Source organism: Camelus bactrianus, chromosome 3 (genome assembly GCF_048773025.1).
Source record: "Camelus bactrianus isolate YW-2024 breed Bactrian camel chromosome 3, ASM4877302v1, whole genome shotgun sequence".
NCBI lineage: Eukaryota > Metazoa > Chordata > Mammalia > Artiodactyla > Camelidae > Camelus > Camelus bactrianus.
Genome location: NC_133541.1, coordinates 87,158,160 through 87,184,358, shown reverse-complemented (window position 1 = coordinate 87,184,358; position 26,199 = coordinate 87,158,160). Strand labels below are relative to the sequence as shown.

Genomic DNA, 26,199 nt, shown 5'->3' with positions numbered 1-26,199 from the left:
CTCATAGCCATAGATATAAAAATTTTTCACAAAATATAAGCAAATAAATTTAAAAGTTTAATAAATAATAATCAAACAGGGTTTAATACTAGAAAGTAAGATTTAATATTTAAATAAATTCAGCAAATTAACAGCAAAAAAAATCTCAACAGACAAGAAAATGCATTTGACAAAATTCAACCCATTAATAATTAAAACCTTTCGGTAATACAGAAAGAGAATCGAACTTTTTCAACCTAATAAAAGGAATCTACAAAAAAAAAAAAAAAAAAAAGCTACAGCTAATATCATACTTAATAGTAAAACAATAAACTCTACTCCACCAAGACTGGGAAAAAAACAGAAGAATGTTTGCTCTCAGATCTTCTACTAGACACCGTAAGGAAGAACTAGTCTGTACAATAAGGAAAGAAAAGATGCAAAAAACATAAAAATTGAAGAGGAAAGGGCAAAACTGTTGTTATTCAGAGACATCATGAGTGTATTGTGCAGAAAACTTTATAGGGTGATGTCATCAAGATGGCAGTGTAGATCATTCCCAACTTCAGTCCCCCTCACAAGAAGACCAACTAGCAACTATCCACAGACTGGAACCACTAGAAAAAAATCCCAGAACCCAAGGGTGAGGCTAAAGCACCCCCTTGGACAATAGAGATAGAGAAGGACCACATTAGAAAGATAAGAGGAGCAGCTACACTCTAACCACAGTGTCCCTCCCCCAAGGCTGGCACAGCACTACACCTACAGGGCCCCCAAGGCTGTGGTTTCTTGGTGGGAAAACAAGAGTCCAAGGTGGACATCCAGCTCCCCTAGCATAGCAGGATGGTTCCTGGGAGGCCTACACAGGTCTCACCTCATTGGGATCATTGAGGGAATCTGTGAGGATCATTAAAAAAATAAAAAATAAAAAATCTCAACAGAACAATAACAAGTGAAGATACTGAATCAGTTATCAAAAACCTCCTAATAAACAAAGCCCAGGCAAGAATGAGGAACATTTAGAACTCTCAATTGCTGGTGGGAGTATAAAAAAGTACAACTTTGGGGAAAAGTTCTATAGTTTATTTTAAATAAAATATACACCTATCCTATGACCTAACAATACCACTCTTAGGTATTTACTCAAGAGGAATAAAAACATATGTTTAGAGAAAGGCTTGTACACTAGTATTTACAGCAGCCTTATCTGTAATAGCAAAAAAGATGGAAACAATCCTAATGTCTAGGAAGGAACAGAGGAACAGATATACAAATTGGTATGTCCATCCAATGGAACACCATGCAGTAAATAAAAAGAACTGCTGATACATGTAACAATATAGATGAATCTCTCATATATTAGACTGAGATAAGGCACAAAGGAGTTCATACTGTATCATTCTTGTTATATGAAGTTCTAGAATCAGCAAAAATAAGCTATGGTGACAGAAATCAGATCAGTTGTTACCTAGGGTGATGGGAAGTTTGAAAAGTGGCATGACAGAACTTTCTAGGGGAAGGAAATATTCTACATTTTGATTGGAAGGGGATTACACTGGTGTGTACTTCTGTCTAAGTTCATCAAACTACACTTAAAATCTATCTTATATGTAAATGATACTTCAAAACATGATTTTCAGAAATAACACACATCAAAAAATTAATGCTATATCTCAAAGTGCATATTTTTTCCTACTATATCACAAAATTTATCTGAATACACTACTTATTTTAAAGTTAATGAACATAGTATTTTAGAAGGCTTTTTTTTTAAGGCCCTTCTATACTTTTTCTGTTGGGAAGGAAGTAATTTCCCTTTTGCAATTTTTCCTGTTATTTTCAATATATAGTTTTTTGTTTACTAACTATCCAAAACACATTCTATTAACTATATGTTACAAGAATTCAAATAACACAGATAAAGTAAAAATACTCTGGGGATGCCCATACCCCTTATCCATCATCCCACTTTGCTCTGCTCAGAGGTAAACATTACTTCCGGTTTGGTGTATATGCTCTGGACCTTTTTTTAATTCCTGTGCATGCATATATTTAAGTATAGCAATATTTATAGGTCTGCTAATTTTACAGAAAAGGTCAATGTAAAACCTCTGAAGAATTCAAATTTTACAAAAGTAAAAGCATTTGAAAGCATATCATACACTGGAAAATTTTGCCCTTTTTCTTTCATATCCCTCCACCCAACATGAACCCTAGAGCATCTAGGGCCAGCAAAACGAATGGTTGGGGAGGCAGGAAGAGTTAAGACACAGCCCCAAATTCCTTCCTCAAGTTCCAGAGCCAAAGGCCACGCCTGAAGCTGGGAGATGGGAAGGCACAGGCAGGAAAAAGTAATGAATTAGCTAAAAATTGAACCTTGAAAATGAAACAGGTATTTTTAATATCTGAAAATAAGTCTTGCTAAAACTGAATTTATTCCTATAAATATGTGGCAAGAAACAATGGAAACTGACCAGAGCACCACCTATGAGTGGGGGAAAAAGAACAATCAAAGTATAGAAAGTAGTAGTTAGTGAGAAATGAAGCTGTTTCTTATTTTACTCCATCCTGTTCAATACATTCAGGAAACTGTTCATAAATTTGTCATACTAGGTTCTTTAAGTTTTTTTAAAAAATATTTTAACATATTAGTTCTGTGATTAAAATATTAAAGATCTCAACAGTCGTCTAAGTACTTCCCTATTGTAGCACGTATCAAACAGTATTAGAATGGACAAGTTTGCCGACAGCCATGGTCAGCAAACTCCAGTCTGTAAGCTAAATCCAGTCTGCTGCCTATTATGTACAGTCTGCAAACTAAGAATGGTCTCTACATTTTCACATAGCTGGGGAAAAAAATAAAATATTTTGTGACACATAAAACTCATATGAAATTCCAATTTCAGTGTTCATAAATAAATTTCTGTAAGAATGAACCCCTGCTAACTCGTTTATACACTGTTATGGCTGCTTCATGCTACAAGAGAAGAGAGACCATATATGGCACTCTTATCATTTCACACTGCTTTCCAGAGCATCACAAACTGTCATGCTTTTAAGGCACAGTGGAGTGTGCATTATGTACTTCAAATTAGATGGCAAAGTATTGTATTTATTAAATAATGACACCATACTAAAGAATATAATGGACATGACCAAAAGTATTAGTTTTCCACTGCTGTGTAACAAATTAGCAAAAACTTAACAGCTTATAGCAACACACATTCCATAGATCAGCTGACTCATTTGCTCAGTGTTTCACATACTTCATCTGGAGGCTAAAGTGGGAAAGAATCTTCTTCTAAGCTCCCTTAAATTGTGGGCAGAATTCATATCCTTGTAGTGTATAACTAAGGGCCTCAGCTTTTTGCTGGCTCTCAGACAGAGGCCACCCTCAGGTCCTACAGGGTGCCTACAGTTTCTAGAAGCTGCTTACCATTCCTACATGGAATTCTCAGACATGGCCACTTAATTCTCAATGTCCCTAAGAAGAGTTTCTAGCTCCAAACTTTTAAGAATAAGTCTTATATGAGGCAACATAACATACTCATACCTATGTCCCAATCTTTGTACCCTGCTCAAATCCACCAGTTCCCCCAGGCCATGGGTCCAGGTCTTGCTATCTGCTTTTGGATCTCCTCGATGCTGCCTGTCTATCTATGTACTAGAAAGAGCACAGGATTAGAAAAAAAGAAATCTTAGGAGTCTCAACTAGTTGTGAAGCCTTAGGCAAGGCTTAATCTGTCTAAGCTTGTTTTAGTAATTATCAAATAGGAGTATTAGACTAGGAGATTTCTAAGGATATGCCTGTATTACATACAGTATTACAATTGACTGCTACATTTGATGACAAGGACTCATTATATGTAACTTTGTGATCTCTCAACCTAACACACTACCAGGCACCTAAGACAGTCAATAGATATTACAGATTAACAAATGAGTTCTTTCTGCCTTACCTAAACATTTCTAGGTTTCAGTTGTGTAATTCCTATTTAAAGTTGCCCCAGTCACATATCACCAGAATCCTTAACATCAGTCTTTTCATTTACCTGAGACACATCACTGAACCTCTCCAGTGTGCTACAAGTATTCCCAAGAATTTCCTGTGTGAGATCGCATTTTGTTGCCTGAATTACTCCTCTAATACTATGTGTTTGTGCCTTCGGTACTGACTCATCCTAACACCAAACCAAAATCAGTTCTGAAAACTGCAGATATTATTTTAGCTACAGCTAATACCAGCAGACAAGGAATCACAAATCCAAATGCCCAAAGAGGAGAGGCAGGTAACAGAATGACTCAAACAGAGAATAAGACAATAAAAAGTACTAGAGGCCATGGCAAACTGGAAGGCAAATAACCCATTTAGAAGAGGCAGCTACTACCTAGCTGTAAACAAATGCTGCCCCTCAGGAACACTAGATGTCCAATTTTCAAGAAAAAAATCAGAAACCTTGACTTTTGCATAAAAATCTCTCTGAGTGCCATTTGCTGAGCACTTACTATAAGTACTTTAAATAGATTAACGCCTCAACTCTCACAATGGTAAGGTACTATTACAATCCCTATTTTCACCAATAAGGAAACTAAATTTTAGAGAAATTACACCACTTAACTAGCATCTGGATCTGCAGCATCGGTCTGTCCCTTCTTGCCAGCCTATACTGTAAGTCTCTGCAATACCTCAATGTTGCGAGATCCTAATTTAAACCAACATCGAGGGTGGGGAGGATGTACTCACCAGTCAACTAGCCCCATGCATGTACATAGGGCTCCAAGACATTTATGAACAGAAAGACAATACACAACAGCAGAGGAAATATTATCCTATAAAACTGCAATGTGTTTACTTACTATAATACACCCTTCTGTGGTGATATTAGATTTTTTTAAGAGTCAACAACTATAACTTTGTATGTCCATATCAATAAAGAGGCTTAAAGGGAGACAAGAAATACTAATAAACTTTTGGAAGACAGGAAGAAAAGAAGCATATATTGACAGATGAAGCAATGCAGGAAACTAATGCCCAAACTAAGTGCTGGAGAAGACCACAGCAGAGTAAGGAACAGACAGACATACAGGCTACTGTTGTTACTATCTCCTATGTAAAAGGACAAAACAAAATAAAAATAAGTCTCTAAAGAAACCAAAGGAAGTTCCAAAGAAATTGGGGGGGGGGGGGCAGTCACGGATCGCTGCCCATCACAAAATAAAACCCGTCCCCATCTGGTATATTAAAGAACTCCTTACTTAAAGACTAGTTCCCTGAGTGCACACGCTATGAAACATGCTGGTCAGTAAGTCCCATCTGTGTACACAGGGTTCCAAGAAATTGATAAAGAAAAAGACAGCAAAGAAAAAAGAATAGCAAAGAAAAGCCAAACCATTTACACAGAAATATTAACCTAATCCTCCTTCCCAAATGAATTGACAACCAAGAATCACTAGATATATGAAGAAAGGTAACAGTATGAAAGAAAAATGCCCCCCCGAAAAGCAAATTTTAAAAAATTTGGAGAAGGAGATCATTCCAAAAACAGAAGAAAACTTAAAAAAAAGTTAGATCCTCAGAGGCTTTTGAGAAGGACAATAATATATACACAGAATAAGAAAATAATGCTACATTATATGAAATAAAGTGAGGGAATAATCCTATTTTGTAAAACAAAAAATACAAAGAAACAAAAAATAAAGAAAAAGAGACAAGAGAAGCAATTTAATAACTCCAACTTCCAACTAATAACAGAAATTAATAAGAAAGACAGAGGAAATTAAGAAAAATAAATTTTTCCTGAACTAGAGCCAAAAGGGCCAGAATGCTCATCAAGAAAGAAAAGTAACCCTGGTACACTACTACTTGGTTCTACTACAAGTCCTAAAAGCGTAAGCATGGTTGATTTATTTTCAGCTTTTAGAATTAATCTTACCCCCCCAAACAAGATAAATGTTACAGAAGAGAATATAAATTATCTCTACCTAAACAGTGTTAAAATAACACTACAACTGACAGATGCTCAGCTGTTAAGGGAGAGCAGAAGTACAGGGAAGGATAGGGATATGAACATCTGCACCTTACAAAGTACAGAGTAAACAGATACAGTAAAATTTGCTAGAACGAAAAAAAAAAAAAGAGATGTAAGAACACAAAGTGTCAAAGGTAAGCAGTAGATGAAGCAAACATAATAATTATCCAAACATTTAAAGACAGAAGGGGAAGAGGGAGTGTGTGATCTAAAATCTCATCCCTTGGTAGACAATTAAAAGATAATGCATCTGCAAACAAAGACAATTTTACTTTTTCCTATCCAATTTGGGTATCTTGTTTCTTTCTCTTGCCTAATTCCACTCACTAGGACTCCCAGTATCATGTTGAACAGAAGTGGTGAGAGGGAGAATCTTTGTCTTGTTCATGATCTTAGAGGAAAAGCTTTCAAGCTTTCACCATTAAGTATGATTTTAGCTGTAGGTTTGTCACATGTGGCCTTTATTATGTTGAGATACATTTCTTCTATAACTAATTTGTTGAGAGTTTTATCATGAAAAGATATTGAATTCTGTCAAATGCTTTTTATGTACCTATTAAGATAATCATACAATTTTTATCCTTTGTTTTGATTCAGTGTATCACATTTATAGATTTGTGTATGTTGAACCATCCTTGCATCCCAGGGATAAATCCAATTGGATTTAAATGTTCTGGGTTTTTTTTTATTATTATTATCAAAGTATAGTCAATTACAATGTGCCAGTCTCTGGTGTACAGCACAATGTCCCAGTCATGCATATACATACATATATTTGTTTTCATATAAATGTTCTGTTAAATTCACTTTGTTTATACTTTGTTGAGAATTTCTGCATCTACAGTCATCAGGAATATTGGCCTGCAATATTCTTTTCTTCTAATCTGGCTATGGTATCAGGGTAATGCTGGCCTCAAAAAGTAAGTTTGGGAGTGTTCTCTCCTCTTCAATTTTTTGAAGACTTTGAGAAAAATGAATGTTTCTTCTTTAAATGTTTGGTAAAATTCACTAGTAAAGCATCCTAGTCCTTGGCTTTTGTTTTTGGAAGATTTTTTTTTGTATTACTGTTTCAATCTCCTTAGTAGTTACAGGTCTATTCAGATTTTCTGTTTCTTCCTGATTGAGTCCTGGTAGGTTGTATGTTTCTAGGAGTTTATCTGTTTCTCTCAGATTATCCAATTTGTTGGCATATAACTACTTAAAAGTAGGCTCTTAGAATCCTTCATGTTTCTGTGATATCAGCTGTAACAGTTCGTCTTTTATTTCTGATTTTGAGTCTCGTTTCTTTCTTAGTTTCTTTCTTAGTCTAGCTAAGAATTTGTCAATTTTATCTTTTAAAAAAACAGCTCTTAGTTTCATTCATCTTTTCTATTGTTTTTCTAGTCTCTATTTATTTTTTTCTGATCGTTGTTATTTCACTCCTTCTTCTAACTTCTGGCTTAGTTTGGTCTTCTTTTTCTTGTTTCTGGGAGTGTAAGTTAGGTTTGTTTATTTGAGATCTTTCTTTTTTCCTTAATGTGGGCTTATACTGCTATAAATATCCCTCTTAGAACTGCTTTTGCTGCATCCCATAAATTTTGGTATGCTGTGTTTCCAAAGACTCTTATCAAAATACTATTAGACATAATAAACAAATTTAGTAAAATTGTAGGCTACACAATCAACACACAAAATTCACTTGTATTTTCATATGCTAACAGTGAATTCGCTGAAAGAGAACTCATGAAAGCAATCCCACTTACAACAGTATACAAAAGAAAAAATACTTAGGAATAAATTTAACCAAGGAGGTGTAAGACCTGTACATAGAGAACTTCAAGACATTTAAGAAAAGCACAAATGAATCAAAAGATATCCCATGTTCTTGGATTGGAAGAATTAATATCATTAAACTATCTATACTACCAGAAATGACCTACAGATTCAATGCAATCCTTATCAAAATTCTGATGGCTTTTTTCACAGAAATAGAAAAACACTGCTAAAATTCAAATAGAATCACAAAAGACCCCCAAATAGCCAAACATGGTATATTCAATGAAATATTATTAAGTGTAATACTTAACAAAAATTAATTTTTCTGCATTCTAGTAGACAAACAAAAAGAACTATGAGTAGATCCAAGAGTCACAGTATCCATTAAAATTACACCAGTTGCTAAAAAACCCACAAGTAATCCTAGTATTGTATTACACCTACAGATGCAGTCAATAGTAATAACTGAAATTTTCTCTCAGAAGTTTACATTAAAAAATTGCAAGGAGGAGAATGGAAAAATACAGCTTGAAAACTTAAAAAGTAGGCAATCATAGAAATAAAAACTACTGAGAGAAGGCAGTTTCACAGAAATATGACTGACTTACAATTTCTTTTAACACATAAAATAGTGATTTATATGGCTTAAGGATATTTTAATTTTTTATAAGAGATACTACCACTTTAACTACTTTAACTAAACTTTAAACCTTGTACAACCAAAATGAATGGATATGCATTTAATGTGCATAAATCTACATGAATGTGCACAAATGGTAAAACAAAAAGTTTACAAATTATGTTTGATTATATCATAATGCTTAGCACACTGACTTACTTAAATATCTATATTAAAAAGATGAAATTTATCAAAAGGATGCATTTTCAAATTATCCTAGGGAATAAGTGAATAATCAATTGCTTTGCTTTCATAAACAACTACAATTTTGATGGAGTAACATCCACTAATATAGATAAAAATGAGCTGCTAAATACGGAAAACATTAGACATAATCTGATTATATGAGTAGAAATGTAGGCCACAGGCATACTTCTAATCTGATGATCACTGATGAATCTTCAAAACAGAAAACAGAAAATCAGATTCTCTAATCTGCATGGCCTAATAATTTAAGACATTACAGAGCCAACTGACCTTCTTTAAGTTGCAACTAGATAAAACAAAGTAGTCTGAGAACATATTAGTATAGTATATTCTACCTCATAAAAAAACCCCAGAGCTAGCTAAAGTTTTCAAGTAAACATTAATAAACACTTACAAATTTTTAAAAATAATTAGTACTCTACTTAGCCTTTGAGAATATTGTTGCAATCAATACCGAATTGCTCCATGTACCTGTGATATTAAGTATTAAAAGTTTCTATAGGTATCAATTCACATTCAGCATGTTATTCAAAGCTCTTTGCAAATACAAAATCACAAGGAATGGAAACTTTAAAATTAATTTTTTTCACAAGTTACTTATCACAGCATTGATTTCTCACTGCTTTGTTATCCTGAATGAAAAAGTCCATACTTAGTATACGAAATAAGCCATTCAGTGTTTCAAATGCCTTAGTCAGTCTCTATAAAAATTCCATTACAATACATGTCTCCAAGCTTCTCCAAAATTTAAATGAGTGAGGACATTTGTGATGTGATGGCTAGCCGTTACATCACAAGCTTCTGTTAGCTGTAAGTGTCCCAGTTACTGGTTTCTGGCATGAGCTCAATTGTGGTTGTCTAAGAAAAGACTAAACACTTATTTTTAAAAGCTAAATTAACTATAATGTCAAAAATCGAGATCAATTTCTCTGATTACATACCAGGTAAACTTATTTTGTCTCAGAAATGTTTAGTAACTATCAGCTACAACACTTTACATTTTTGAAACCTGATTTCAGTGATATCCCTTGTATATTCCTATTAAGACCAGAAAGTTCTGGCCTTTAAAAATCATCACCAGTTCTATTAGAGAGCAGTGTTCTCCAAACTGTGGATCATGACCCTATTGGGTCATTAAACCAACCTAGCGGCTCTCAAGCAGTTTTTTTTTAAAAAAAATAGTATCGAAAAGAAAAGAAAATGGAGTGCATAAATGAAGTAAGAATAGTTCTCTTTAAAGAGACTTTGTTTTGGTTCTTTATATGAATATATATGTATCACTGGGTCACAATGTAAAATATATTTCTGTAAGTCGTGGTAAATATATTTCAATGAGTTGTGGTCAAAATATTTCTAAATCGTACAAAATACATAGGAGAGGCAAAACATATTATATTAAAATCAGTTATAACTAAGTCAATTTTAAATAGAAAATTTTATTAAAATCTAAACTTCCTTAATATACATAAATATTACTGAAAGTCTAATTTAGTAAATTTTCTAATTATCCAGCTCTGACTGTTCTCTAGCAACTAGGATATGACTGCTTCATAGTTTCTCATAGTCTTTTTGTGCCTCCTCTTGTCAGTTTCACAGGATTCCCATTGGTAATATCCCTTATCATAGCTAATGAGTCTTAATAGTTAGAAGAGGAGGGAATGTTTAATTTAAAAACACTTACCCCCAAGCATTTATTATACTTACATCCAAAGAAGCATAGATCACCCTCATCTCCTGCATGATGGAAATCAAAAATCAAGTAGACATACTAAATTTATATTACTCAAATACTCCCAATATCAATCTCTGTGAGCAGGTCATCTATCTATAAGCACAAACTTGATTGCAAATTCCTATCACGGGAATGATAATAAATTTAAACTCCAAGCCATCAAGGAAAATCACGTTCCCTTTGGGGGCACTTACTCTGATTGAACAAATATTTACTGAGTATTTATATACCCTATACCAGGTACAGAAATGAACAAGGAAGCAATGAACTACCCTAGAAAAGATCTCATCAAGCCTCTTAATGACTCTCTACTTCCATGACTTCCAACTTTCTGTAGAATATTTTTTTATCAATTAAAAATGGTACATAAATTCTTCTGTACCTTAGCAAAACCAAAAACAGTTAATTCACAGTAGTTATGTTCTACAAAGTTGCTGCAAACACTGAATCATTGCTCCTAGGGAAAATACAGGGTTAGGTCCCCACAATCCTCCGGTCACAACATTTTTATCAACTATCAGTACATATCCTTGTTTTATGTGTTCCTCTTTAGAGACACTTCATTTAATATACAGTTGATCCTTGAACAATGCAGGGATTCAGGTGCCTAGCCTTCTGGCAGTTGAAAATTCACATATAACTCAGGGTGGTCTACCATATACATGATCCCTCCCTCATCCAATCCGTGGTTCCACATCTACAGATTCAACCAACTGCAGATTGCATAGTACTATAGTACTAATACTGAAAAAAATCCTAGTGTAAGTAAACCCAGATGGTGGGTTGTTGTTCAAGGATCAACTGTATACTGTTGGGTCATTAACACTGAACTCACAGCTAACAGCACTTTAACTCAAGCCTGAACTAAGCTCATCGAACGTATTTTCTTCATAAGGCATGTCACATTAGGAACACCAGACAGCACTTCAGCACTACACTTGTTAAAATCACCCTAAAAGCACTAATAGGCCTTAAAAAGCAAAACAAGAAGACAGAGCACCTAGCTCGACTTTAGCTGGGAACATTCTCCATGGGTGACTCAAAGTTTCTGCCACTCTACATAAGTGCATGTCCACTAAAGAACAGCAAAGCACCAGGGATATTGATTTGGGGGTTACAAATAAATTTTAGCAAGCAGACAAATTTTCAAATATGGAAACTGGGAATAATGAGGATCAATGCTAACTGATGAGAGGAATTTTTCTCTTTAAACGTATTCCAGTCTAATAAGTAAGAAATGACAGAATTCAAATATCACATTATGCAACTCCTGATGAATTAAGGATCATCAATTCCCACTAATGTCACCAAAAAAAAAGTCCTGATGGGAGAAAAAAATTGAAAGTGAATCTGATCAAATCTCTACATCTCACAACCAATTTACAAGAAAGACAAGGGACAATGCTTTTACTCTTTAATTTTAAGATAGCCCATTTTTTAATCTGCCCTCAAGGGCAGAGATCATAATTTATTTGACTATGTCTCCCCATTATCTATTATAATACTTAGCACACAGCAGACATTGGTTAAAAGTTTGCTGAATAAATAAGTAAATGAATGAATGAACAAATGACCTCTCAGAAATTTAGAAATATTAGTTTATACAATCATCTCTTTTCCAAATAAAGGAGGAAAGGAAAAGGCATGGGCAGGCAGGCAATTTATAGCTCTCAGAGATAACTACAAGCAAGTGGAATAACACCTCACAAATCAAAGGTCATTTATACTGTAACTTCAACTCTGCAAAACACAGCTATGAACCAGAAGAAAAATATTCACTAAAGGAGGTCACAAAATGTATATTCTGCTCATTAAACAATAAGAGCCCCTAAACTCCACTTTAGTTTTAATTAATTCTAATAAGTGTATACTAGAAATCAAACTTAAATGGAAAATTTGAGAGGTCAAGTAAAAATATGACAGAGAACAGGAAGAAAACGATCTAATACACCTCAATAAATTCATGGACATCTGTGCATAATAGCACAGTTTATAACTGATGTCCAGAATGAGAGCCCTGAATCAACAAGGAAACATCTGAATGTTTAGAGAACACTGAGGAAACAGTCCTACCACGTAAAGCTCATCATTTTAAGAAATGTAAGTATTTTAGTATAAATTCAATCTTCTAATTATCTAACAGGTCATTCCCTAATAATACCAGATAAATGAGAAAGTGCTTCAGGAAAGTCAATAGCTGTTTCATGCATGGTTCTCATGATAAAATTATATTCTTTCTTCTTAAACTACAGTGCTTATTTCCTAATTTATAAAAATATATGATTACAAACAATAGTCTAGTGTAGGCAGAGGCCACAGATTTAAAACAGCCATTCAAAGGTATTAACACTTGCACATTTCAGTTATGAAGCTAACAATGTCAACTCTTGTCACAGAAAGGACTTAAGAGTGTACCTGATAGTAAATCATAAGTAACCAAGTTGACTTCTACAAAACTGTAGAATGAAACATGCAACAGGTGACAGAAACAAACTGAAAGTACAACCACTTCTCCAGAGGAAGGATTTCCTTCTGCTCAATTCAAACCAAAAGAATCCTTCCCCAAAGTAAGTCTGGAGCCTAAAGACAGAGACACAGAATTGATCCAAAGGCATCTTTATCCCCAATATGAGCAGCTTTTCTTAGAGATCAGGAATGCATTACCTTAGCAAGAAAGAATAGTTTCAAAGCATATTGAAGACTGCATTCACTGAAAAGCAAGGCTCCCCTAAATCACTATCTTTGTCTGACAGATCCACAGCAATAAAAATATCATGTTCGGAATTAATGTTATTGTCAAGATATTTTGGTGTGCAATCCAACTAACAAATTACTAAAAATTAATTCAATATAGCTGATTTAAAATTTATGAACTGCTTATTAATGGAATTCTTCTATATTACTGGTAGAACCGCAAAATGGTAGAGCTGCTTTGGAAAAACTTGACAGTTTCCTATTAAGTTAAACATACACTTGCCATACAACCTCACAATTCCCTCTAGAAAATTATCCAAGAGAAATGAAAACTTAGATTCATCAAAAAAAAAAAACCCCAAAACAAACCCAAAACACAAAAAACACTGCATACAAGGGTTTGTGGCAGCTTTATTAATAATGACAAAAACTAGCAACAAGTGCTTCAACTGGTGAATGGAAAAACATGCTGAAGTACATTCACGTAACAGAATTTTGTTCAGCAGTGAAAAGAAAACTACTGATACACACTACAACATGGATGAATCTCAAATACATTCTGCAAAGTGGAAGAAGATAGATTCAAAAGGCTATATACCACATGATTCAATTTAGACAGTATTTGGCAAAATTATAGGAACAGAGAACAGAGCAGTGATTGCTAGGGACTGGGAGTGGGAGAAGGGGTTAGCTACAAAGGGCAGCATGAGGGAATATTTTAAGGAAATGAAACTGTTTTGTATCTTGATTTGGGGGGGGTGAATTTTGCTGTGTGAAAAAATAGAAAATAGAGAAAAATCTTATCTAAAAAAATCTTACAACAAAATCGTGATTAACTGGAATGCTCAAAAAATGTAGTATTTCCTTTAAATGTTCTGGCTAGCCCATAAATGCATTTAATTTCCATTTCTGCCATTAAAAAAATATTTCTACAATATACTTCTCTACTTTTAAGCCTGAATACTGTCAGATGCTTGTGTTTATTATTTTATTTAAATTAGGCCCAAGTTTATTTATTTGAAATTTGGCTCACACTAGTGTGATGATGCTAACTGAATTGGTTTGGGATGGGCACGGTGCCTCAGGAGGCATTTAATCAAGGTTCTTCCATGTTAAAATTCTCCCTAATAAAAAAGATGAAATGATTAATCTATTCATTCAGCAACGAAGTAATCATTAGAGGCCTATTATATACCAAACACAGGAAACACAAATGGCAAATAAGACTGTCACAATCCTTGACATCACATAGTTTAAACAAACAATAAAACAAGGTATAATATGTCCTACAAGAAAATTACAGTGCTTTCAGAGCACACAGCAAGTGCACATAACCTAACCACATAAGGTCAAAATCTTCCATTAGGATCTGTACCTTAAAGTGCCTGGTACCTTAGTAAACACAAAAACACATGACCCACAGTGCTCACCACCCCATCACCCTTCAGTATTTAAGGATGGAAAGAAAGCAAAGACCATATACACACAATACTATTCCTGCACAGGCAGTACAATAATCCCTCCCCTACAGAAAGGTCCTCTTTAGGGAAATACCAGGATATACAGATTACTTCTGTCACCTTTCCAGCACGTAGGACATTTTTCTGATATAAGATACCTTAAGTATGAGCTTCTGTTGCTGAGGAATATTATTTTAAAGGGGACAGGGGGCCCACAGGGAAGTAATAAAAAAAAAAAGAGGTGGGGCGGGGAAATCAGACAGGATGGGGGAAAAAAAGAAGCCAGAGTAGGTAGAAAAATTTTTGCAGTGACCTCTTAAAAACAAATTAAGGAAGTTTAAGGAAACTAAAACAGAGGCACTGCAACCACACCCCTTCTTCTTTCTGTTATGAAAAAGGAAGCCAAGATATGTAAAAAGAGAGCTGCCTGCAGGTGCTCTGGCGTGAAGTTACCATGTACAGAGGTAAAATTATATAACCCCAAGGACTAAAGGGAGTATGATGAATACTCAGCAATGCCAAAGTTACCTGAAACATTTTCCATCTCAAGCATCCTAATTACACAATGCTTCTGGGACCACAGCGAGGGCCCCATAAGACCAGGGTTAATAACTTACTGTCAAAAAAAACAGAAAAACTTTCAACAACTGGTAAAGAAATAAACACAGATTAAAATAAAGTGCCTCTTGGTACACACACATTTACAAGAGTAATAAGCAAAAGAAATTTACCAGCATCTTACTCAAACTTGATCTCAAAGGAGTAAGATGCCGAGTAGTTTCTATCAAGAAACAAATGAGAGGGTGGGTATAGCTCAGTGGCAGTGCATGCATGGGGTCCTGGGTTCAATCTCCTGTACCTTCATTAAAAACAAACAAACAAACAAACCTAACTACCTTCCCCAAAACAAATAAAAACTTTTTTTAATTAAATAAACAAAATTTGTAAAAAAGAAATAAACGGTAGAAGCAAATTAATGCAGTTCCACATTTTCTTTTCCAAACTTTTTGTACCTAAACATGTTTCGGAGTTCAGAATTTCAGAGCATTTTTGACAGGTGACACTGTAAACACCATGCATTTTGTAACACCCCTAGAGAAAGCTGGAATGGCACAAAGAAGTCTGGGACACAACACTTAATTAAACATTTACTACTTCTGCAATGAAACCTACAAATACATGAAATAAAAACAGAGAGTTAACAACTGGTTCTGTGAAGAAAATCAATTTGTGCCAAACATACAAGAAAAAAATTCTGGTTTCCAGAGCATTTTGGATGTCAGAATTATTTAAGGAATCACGGTCCTGTAGAATAGTACCCATTATTTCATTACTAATTATATGTGCAAAATGTAACTGGTAACCTCTTCATCATGTGCTTCTTTTATTGTGTTATTTTGGCAAATTCAAAATAATTCTAAAAGTCTTCTATAGGTTCACACATAATATGTTCTCTAAACTCTATCCACTCTTAAATTTCTCTACCAGTAATTCTCCTACCAAGGCTGTTTACAGAAATCTAACCCTTGAAACTTTACAAGAAATGCCAAATCCAATTTTGCCACCATGCAAAAAATTTTCATTGAGTGGAATTTAACATATTGAATTCATCATATAATGTCTTGCTCTCATTTTGTCACAAGAAAAATGCTGTAATGGTAAGAATGTTCCTGACCTAGGAAGCAGCAGCCAATGAGTCACCTTGGATCCTGATTTGCCATAAGTGACAAGATACAATAACCATAAAACCCTATTATCATAGTGCATTTCTATGAATACATTTACTGACTATGTACAATATAAAAATACTAGATACGCAATATACTATAATTGAAGTTCTAAACTATTTCCACTGAGGGGAAAAACAGATAGTTCCTCACTAACAATGGTATAAAAGAGAGTAAAGTGACAGAAGTGCAGTTATACTGAAACATTAAGGACCCTTCCATCCTTATGTTCCCTGAAAACTACAACTCAGTGATATTGTAAACATAATAGATATAACCTAAAACTAATCAAATTTTGATTAGCAACAATTCTTACAGTAACTTTAAAGGTATGATTGTTTTTAATCACTTTAGTTTCTTGAGTCTTCCCAGGGGCATTTGAATCGGTGCCTTAATTTATTATTCTTGATATATGTCCCTTTAACAAATTTTCCTAACTTCAAAATGCCTCTAATTTTGGAGCTATATTTTTCAAAAACTGCTAATGAACAATGCATATAGTAGCCTCACTAAGGATGCTGAGTATGAAAACAAGAAGAGAAGTCACTTCATTAACCTGGTCCTCTTGCATGTATTTTCTATGCATTTCTTGTCTCATCTTCACACTCTTACTCCTGATTAAAAAAAGAACTTGAAAAGTAATAGGAAGTCATTTTTTTCAAAAAGAGTTAAGAGATATGTACAAAGAGAAGGAGAAATCAGCCATTTTCAACCTTCAAGCACACTGGAATCACCTACAGAAATCCTAAGATAGATCAATGCCCTGGCCCCATCCCCAGATTCAAATATAAATTAGCACGGGTAGAATCCCAATATCTGTCATTTTTTTAAGCTCCCCAGAAAATGTTCATGTGAAGTCGGGCTGTGAACCACCGGTACAGGCTGCCTTCGCCACAAACCCTTTTCTCGTATCTACTAGTAAAGGTTAGCACTCCCAGCCCTACAGCAAGGGCTGAAAGCACTATCTTTAAAATTGCCCAATTGTCTTCTCTCATTTACTCTGTTACTAGAAAAAACTTACTAATTTTCAGCTGGAAGATTTTTTTAAAGTACATATAGTAAAACTTACTTTAACTTATTTGATATTCTCATTTCCAATGCTCAGGATTTTATTTTTCAGTTAGTCCTCAAAAAGCAACCTTCATTAGTATTTAGATTAAGAGAATATAATACACACATAACACATATTCCAGTTATCAACTTTCAACAGATTACCCAAAAATACTCAAGAGAATGAGTTTAAAGAACTGATTACACTTAGATATCATAACTATAAATATTTTCAGTCTCAACTATATAAAGAAATATTAGCCACAATATGCCTTGACATTCATATGATAGAAAAAGAACTCAGTAAATAATCTACCATTTGTTAAAATAAAAATTGGCATTACAAGATTCCACATCTTTAAGAGTCACACTTTTTTCAGGGAGGGGGGATTCAATTATTTTCAGATCTCTGAAATAAAAGAAGAAAATAAAATAATGTTTTATAAAATATGCATCTACAAATACCAGTTTTTTTTTTAATGTCGTCAACAACTGATTCCTACTAGTTTCACCTCAAAAACAATACTAGGCTATCTTTGCATACCAAATTAGGATTTTATTAAAAGGCCTTATAGCCATGTATCTGAACACCAAAGGCTACTGGAATACCACGAATTTTCTCTCTTCTCTCCCTGTACCATTACCTACTATATTTGCCTACAATACGAAAGTATTCATTGCTAGAATATAAAATATGTCACAGAAATAGAAAATAAGCATGACACAGAGGGAATAAGGGGGAAAAAACATTTTCAGTTCCTTTTTTTAATAAAGGAAACTCTGACTCCAATATATCATATTCTGATCCTCTGCCAAGTATGCTACCTGAACTCAAAACCAAACAAGTTAAAAAAATAAATAACTAATAATCACAAAATATTCAGAAGTTCACCACTTGTATAAAATATACTTGTATCAAAAGGTATTACATGCTCAGTTTCAACTTAAAATTTAAAGATAAATGATTTTAATAAGTTCATTTTAAAAATAAAGACTATTACAAAGCATCAGTGCATTCAAGGCACACTTTGTTCAAGGTAACATACAGTGAAAGTAGAATTATATGTTAAAATCCAAGTTGGTAGAAAACATCCCATTTCAAGATATTATTTTCTTCCCTCAAAAAAAAATTTACTATTTTTTTCTGATTGTAAAAATAATGCATAATCATAGCTGACACTCCAAACAACACAGAGAAGTATAAAAAGTCTAAAAATAAAAATTATCCCAAATCTATTTATAAATAACTGTCATTAACGTACATATCCTTCCAGGGGATGGACGGATTTACTCTGTATATTTACAACAACTGCGACACAAATACAAGAATTACAACTAAGTCTACACAATAATTCTATATTTATACACACATGCATCTCCATATATATCTCATACACACACACACACACACACACACACACACTTTTCTTTTACATACACTGAAAACGAAGGAAATTCTTAGAGATAACAAATTTCTTCAAAATAAAAACATATAAATTGTTCTCAGCGCTCATTCTGTTTCTGTATTTTCATTTCAGCAGGCCAGATTTGAGGTTACTGAGTGTGTGTGTTGGTGGTGATGTTGCCGACTGCTAGAGAGAAGATTAAAAGATTTGTCTGTTTGCTTGTTTTACTTAAACACACAGACATACCCCAACTCTGGCTACAATCTTCCAAAGCCCTAGAAGACAAATCTCTGTGTTAAAGGCAGTTGGCTGACCACTCTACATAATTAGCCCATGGTCCTGAACAAAACTGCAAAGTAGACAAATCTTTTAATGGCCTCCCACCTTTTGGTCTAAAAGAGCACCACGCTAGCAATTAGGGGAGGAGGTGCATGACTAAAAATTTCCCTCACCATTACTATGAGCCACTTCAAGTCTAAGTCTGTGATTCTCCCCTGCTTCCCCATTCCCTCACAATTTTTTTTCCTGAACTCAAGATAACCCTTTCTTCCTACTTTGCTGAGATTCCTTGACTCAAAAAAACCATTTCTCTGACTGACAAATTCCCATTTCCTCAACACACTTTTTCTCCTCTAGTGTGTGAAATCTGATGAGATCAAAGAGGTGGGCAAGCTTTCTTTGTCAAGGAAGGAGGGCAGCAACTCAGAAAAAAAATTTAAGTAAGTTCATAGGCACAAATTTTTAATTTAAAGTTAAAAGACCTTTGAGTTCCATGAAAAAAATACAATCTTACAACTTAGATAACTGATTTTATTGACCCAAAGTTAGTCAATAAGAAAACTAAGTGTCTTCAGCTCCTACAATATTCATACCTTAGCATATTTAAGATAGTAACATAGAAGCAGCCTTCTAATCTTTCATCTGTTACATTTGTACAACTTTTTAAAGTTCAAAGTGCATTTATATGCATTACTTATTTTCATTCTCAAAATAAGCAGCTGTGGTAGACACCTGATTGCCTCTCTAACATCCATTTCCTCCATATTCTTCCTTCCCATAATTTAAAAAAATATTCTCCCTCCACCATGTAACTCAGGGAAATATGATCCCATCCCCAAATGCAGGGGATATACCCTAATTGGCAGAAACTAACCATGATAACCCTGTTCCCCTTGTCATAACCGGTTAGGAAGAGTATGTGACCTAATTCTGGTCAATAAAACATGAATTATGCTGGTAGGCTTGCGCAAAGGATGTCCTGGCCAGTACGTGTCTGAGGACAAGTCCAACACACAGAGGAAAGTAGAGATAAGTAAGTTGCACAGAGGCTAACCAAAGCTCTGAAAAACTAGCCCTATCTGCATATTTCAGTGTTCCATTTCAAGAGCTACTGCATTTCAGGTGTTGTAATGTGGTGACACCAAGATAAATAGTATACCCCGTCTACCTTTCCTTCACCAACCAGGACCTCCTTCTCCTACACCTATAAGCTCTCCTTTCCACTTGGTGTGAGACAGGCAAGAAAGGTGGGTAGGTACTATAAGCTGTTAGACCAGCATGGTTTGCACCAAGCTCAAATGCTCCTGGTATACAACACAAGTGTGGTATTTCCTCTTCCAAGGGACAATTTCCTCAATCAGTTCATTCCAGCAGTCTCCACGCAGGTTGAGGAGATGGTGGAACTATAAGAAGGTTCCTCTTCAACCCTGATGCTGTATAAAAACTGAAACGTAGCATATGAAATCAGATGAGGGATCATATCAGGAAATATCTGAGAAAAATGTATTGATCACGTGACGATAATTAAACAATTCACTCTCAAGTATGAACACCTGTAGGTTCAGTAATACCAGTATTTCTTTTTTTTTTTTTTAAAGAGGATGCTATTAAATACATCTCTATGAGAGAGTATGAACTAGGTGATATTTCAAAAGTAGATATCCTCTTTAATATATGATTATTAACGAAAAGCTGTTAAGTTAGTTAAAAAGGGGAATCATTTTAAAAACTACGTACCTTAAACATTTTAATGCATCTAAAATATAAAATTGTACATTCACAAGACAATCTTTTAATGCAAGGCCAAAGCCTTTCACTCAAGCATGAGTCTATGGACTGTAGTTTTTATTTTATCTTTCTTGCAAAAGCCACACCCATAGTACAGCACCTGTGATTTCCTGTTTCTTAAATATGGAAAGAAACCTCACAAACATTTAAAAGCAATCCTACTGCAGAATCTTTTTAGATTTTTAGGGGTTTTTTTCCCTAATAATTTAAAGTTATTTCACCCACATCTATTTCAACTGTAATTGATTTTAGCTACTCACTTATTTTCAAGCCAACCACTGATTCTCATACAAATACCTTTTACCTTCATAGTTTACTGAATAATGTTTCATTAAACTACATAATCCCAACATCAAGTACAACTACCATTCAACAATTTGCTGTATACAAACAAAAGTTATTCTTGGTATGCATACAGTAACTGGTGGGAATAAAAGTTCAAAAACAAACTAGAGGGTAGTCTACTGCCATTTAATGTGACATGGGCATCAAGTAGTAAATGAATGAAGAGTATAATTTAATTTTTGAGTGGGTTAAGGAGAGGTGAGTTCAGAGATTCTCCTATAATAGACTATCCTAAAGAGTCTTCGTTTATTCTATGCACCAATCAACTGTCTAACAACTCACTTAAACCAGGAACTTCTAAATGCAAGATTTACAGCACTGTCTACTATATGCCAGGCATCACATCTTGGCATTTGTATGAATTTTCTCAATCTTGATAAACAGCATAATGGCAGAGAAATTCTCTTCCCCCTTGTTTTTCAAATGTAGCTATGAGCTAAAGAAAGTAGTCTGACACAAAAGCAACTAAATGCACATAATACATTTGAATACAGCTAAAAGTCTGACATTACTTCAATAAAGAAAAAAAATCAGAATCTGCAAAAGATGAGATGGACAAGGGCTTGATTTCTAGAATATATAAAAAGCGCATATGACTTAATTTAAAAAAAAAAATCCAAAAATGGGCAGAAGATCTAAACAAGCAATCTCCAATGAAGACAGACAAACGGCCAATAGACACATGAAAAAATACTCAATATCGCTAATTATCAGAAAAATGCAAATCAAAACTACAATGAGGTATCATCTCACACCAGTTAGAGTGGCCATCATTCAAAAGTCCATGAATGATAAATGCTGGAGAGGGTGTGGAGAAAAGAGAACCCTCCTGCGCTGTTGGTAGGAATGCAGTTTGGTGCAACCCTTGTGGAAAACAGTATGGAGATTCCTCAAAACTTACCATATGATCCAGCAATCCCACTCCTGGGCATACATCCAGAGGGAACCTTAATTCATAAAGACACCTGCACCCCAATGTTCACAGCAGCACTATTTACAATAGCCAAGATATGGAGACAACCTAAATGTCCATCAACAGATACTGGATAAAGAACCTGTGGTATATTTATACAATGGAATACTACTCAGCCATAAAAAATGATAAACCAATGCCATTTGCAGCAACATGGATGGCCCTGGAGAATGTCATTCTAAGTGAAGTAAGCCAGAAAGAGAAAGACAAATACCATATGCTATCACTTATATGTGGAATCTAAAAAAAAGACAAATGAACTTATTTACAAAACAGAAACAGACTCACAGACTTTGAAAACAAATTTATGGTTACCAGGGGGAAGTGGGTGGGAAGGGATAAACTGGGAGTTTGAGACCTGTAGATAGTAACTAATATTGTATAAAATAGATAAACAAGTTTATACTGTATAGCACAGGGAACTATATTCAAAATCTGTAGTACTTTATGGTGAAAAAGAGTATGTAAATGAATATATGTATATTCATTTATGATTGAAGCATTGTGCTGTACACCAGAAATTGACAACTGTAAACTGACTATACCTCAATAAAAAAAAAAGAAAAAAGCAGTAGAAATTTGTGTTTAAGAAAAAAGTAGTATTTATCATGAGACTTTATCTCATTACAGTAAAAGCTATAAAAACGTGGATGTGATTTAGTCATGCGGACGTAACTTAGCTATAGACTTTCATTCAATTAAATTATAACTGGGGGGTGGGTATATCTCAGTGACTAAGCATGCACTAAGTCCTGGATTCAATCCCCAGTACCTCCACTTAAAAAAAAAAAAAAAAGCCCCAATTAAAAAAAAAAAACAAAAAAAAACTATGGTTTAAAAAAAATTGTAACTATGTGATATATCATTAGGAAAGAAAATGACCAAAACGTGTGTCTTATCCACCAAACACATAAGCACTTCAAGTTCATTGTTAAGAACTCCTTCTCAGACTAAGATGATGGGCAGGGAGTGGAAGGAGAGAATATAACCAGTCACTTAATACAATTTAAAAACAAATCACTACATACCTTCCTGAGATCCCATAATAGGAGGAAACCCAAACATTTCTAGTTTCTAAATCTCAGCTTTGAGAAGGGAGCTGGAAAAAACATGGCTAACAGTAGTCTCCATTGTCTCTAAAACTTAACCACCCCCACGTATCTGTCTCATTCGTATTTTCTGAGTAGTTCAGAGGCTCTCCAAAGTCACTTCAAACTAATGGACGATATACACTTGATTTCTATACATTAACAATCCCAAGTATGGTTCTTTCCTGCAGATTGGCACAAAAGTGATACAAAAGCTTAAGTTACTAGAAACATACCATCTGCTCCTACAGACTTTATAATTAGGGAACTACAGATACCCCAAAACCACCATTTCCAAAGAAAGTATATTTTGGAGAACCAACGCCCAAACACATACTAACACCAACCAATACCACTACGTGCCAACTGCCTGAGAAAAGACAAAAAGGAAGGAGACGAAAGATTAGAGAAAACATCACTGATGAAAAATGGTTAAGTCAGAAAAAACGAAATATGTACTCTGCTACTTCCAAGGTATATCTTAAACAGGTTGCTTAAATTCTACAAGACTCCCTTTCCTACTGTCAAGAGCAGGGTTTACACCACCTACCTCATAGAGTTGTCTTAATAGTATTGTTTATGGTCCCTATACAAAGCATACACTTACTAAATTGTGATAGGTATTGTCATTATTGGGGGATTCAAGATACAAATTCAATTATAATGTAAATTATAATGTAAATTATAATGAACACTAAAAGGGGAATAGTTAGTAAAAATTATCAAACAATCTTTCCTGTAATATGACTACATGATTAAACACTGGTGTTGTAAGGGTGATATTTTTCTAAGCACTCCTTATGATTAAGTTTGAGGTTAAAACTTTTTAGGGTCACCAATATTTAGGATGACTAAAAACCTTACACATATTTATGCAGAACTCTAGAAGTTTCTCATGTTGTCATCTTAAAATCAATTCTCTTTCTATGTAGATTCCTCACATTGCACTTTATCCACAGCAAATCTCACTTTAAATGTATTAACAAAAACATAACAATCCAATGGCCTGTATCTGTTGCTTAATATTTCAGCATTCCCTCTAGTTTGATACATCGTTTTACGAAGCCCTTTGAAACTAACAACCACTTGTTCCATTCTGGAAACAATCTGAACCAATAAACTATACCAGAAAGAGGGTCTATTCCCAGCATGGAAGGTATTACAGAGGTGGCCCACAGAAGAAAATGCAAAGCTTCCCATTTCTTCTCAAGTCACGTTTTTACAGCCTAGATTTATTTTATATAAAACCAATTACCAGATTACCACATGCTCATATCCAAATGCAAGTAAGGAAATACGACAAAATCATGTATGAACTGTTGTAGATTATACACTCCTGCTTTCCTCCATTAGCATGAATGATAACAAATTGACTATTCTGTTTCCTTAAATTTACTAGACTTTTTTGCCTACCTCCTCCCTATCAGCATTTAATCTATACATTTGGACCTTCATACCTCCAACTGACTCATTTTTAAATACAAGGCATTCTAGACATGCATGGACTGATCTTCACCTAATTTCACAGCTTCACTTCCCACAAAGACCTCCTGGCACAGCAGCCTTATATCCAGCCCAACAGGCCCCGTGATACCCAACCAACATGTCTGTGCTCAAGCTGTTTGTTCCCTTCACCAACAAAACTACCCACCTCCCACAGACCCATTTTGACCATTAAAATATTTTAAGACCCACATGGAGTATTACCAGCTCAAAACTCGTCATAATTCCCCAGTCAAAAATTAGTATCACACACACACATGCAGCCCATACTTCCATGCACCTCTAATAAACCCCACAGGAGTCTTGTGCTGCAACTATTTCTGTGCATGTCTGCTTCTCCCTGAAGGCAGCCACTGGGTCTTATTCCTCTTCATGTTTCTACCCACTCTTCCATCCTCACACACACTGGAAGTCCCTTACAAAGTAAAGGTTCAAGTTGAACTAAACTATTCCTTGATTCTAATCCTAGTTTTTTTTATTTGAAGGAATAAATGACTTTTGTGTGTTGAAGATTTTGTTAATAGTTAATGCTTGCAAAACAACAACAACAAAAAACAAACAAAAAATAGTTAATGCTTACAAATCTAATAATGAAAATGTCAATAATTACATAATGTATTAATTTCTAAGTTGATGAATGGCAAGAGGTCAATGATAAATCATCAGTAAATCATCAATAAAGATAATCATTTTCCAAGACTCCCCTAAAAGTTCACACATATAAACATTAAAATTAACCTTTCTGTCCCCATTCTAATAAGAATTACTTATACATGAGGCACATCCAGAAATGCAAGCTCTCTGAATGTAAAAATGTCTACACTCTGCTATGAGTATATGCCAAAACCATGCAATTTTATTACACCTTCCTTCCAATGCCCACAAATATATTTTTCATCTTTTGTGCAAGTATAAAGGCTAATGTATGTAACACACGAAGATAATTTATCTTAGCTCAGAATACAGATTGAGCAAAGTTTGGGAATAATGATATAATACACTAAGCACATCTCTTTACCTCCCTCCTCACCCCCGTCCCCGAAAGAGCTATTAAGAATGTCAGAAACCAGATTTGATTTTTGGTGGGAAATGTTTTCTTAAACTGACCTCACACATTTCTAAATCTAAATCACTCTTACAACTTTTATGACATTTTTCTTTCACAATCTGTTTACTTATAGCAAAAGCAAATATTCTTCAAAAATATATACGTAGCTTTAATAATCAAGGTATTTTTAATTTTAAAAAGTATTCCAAATTAGATAGTTTAACATCTTTTACTATCTGTGAGCAAATGTCATTCCTATCACAAGAACTGGCTGCAAACTTAAAAGAAATAAGCATTGACTTATTTTCTTAATTTATTAAAAACCAGTAGGTTCTTAATTTTCCAAAGCCGATGTTCTGAAACAAAAGGTTAAAAAGGGGTCACTTGCTGACCAGCCTTGGTACTTATTACAACAGAGTTAAAAACTAATTTGCACAGTGTAGCAACAGTAGCCATC

The 26,199-nt window shown here is 34.4% G+C and overlaps 1 protein-coding gene across 12 annotated transcripts in view; it reads right to left on the bottom strand.

Annotated features, from left to right (window-relative positions):
• The window catches only part of CSNK1G3 (casein kinase 1 gamma 3), a 97,353-nt gene that overhangs the window by 69,907 nt on the left and 1,247 nt on the right, over window positions 1-26,199 (bottom strand). The gene's annotated exons all lie outside the window — the stretch shown is intronic.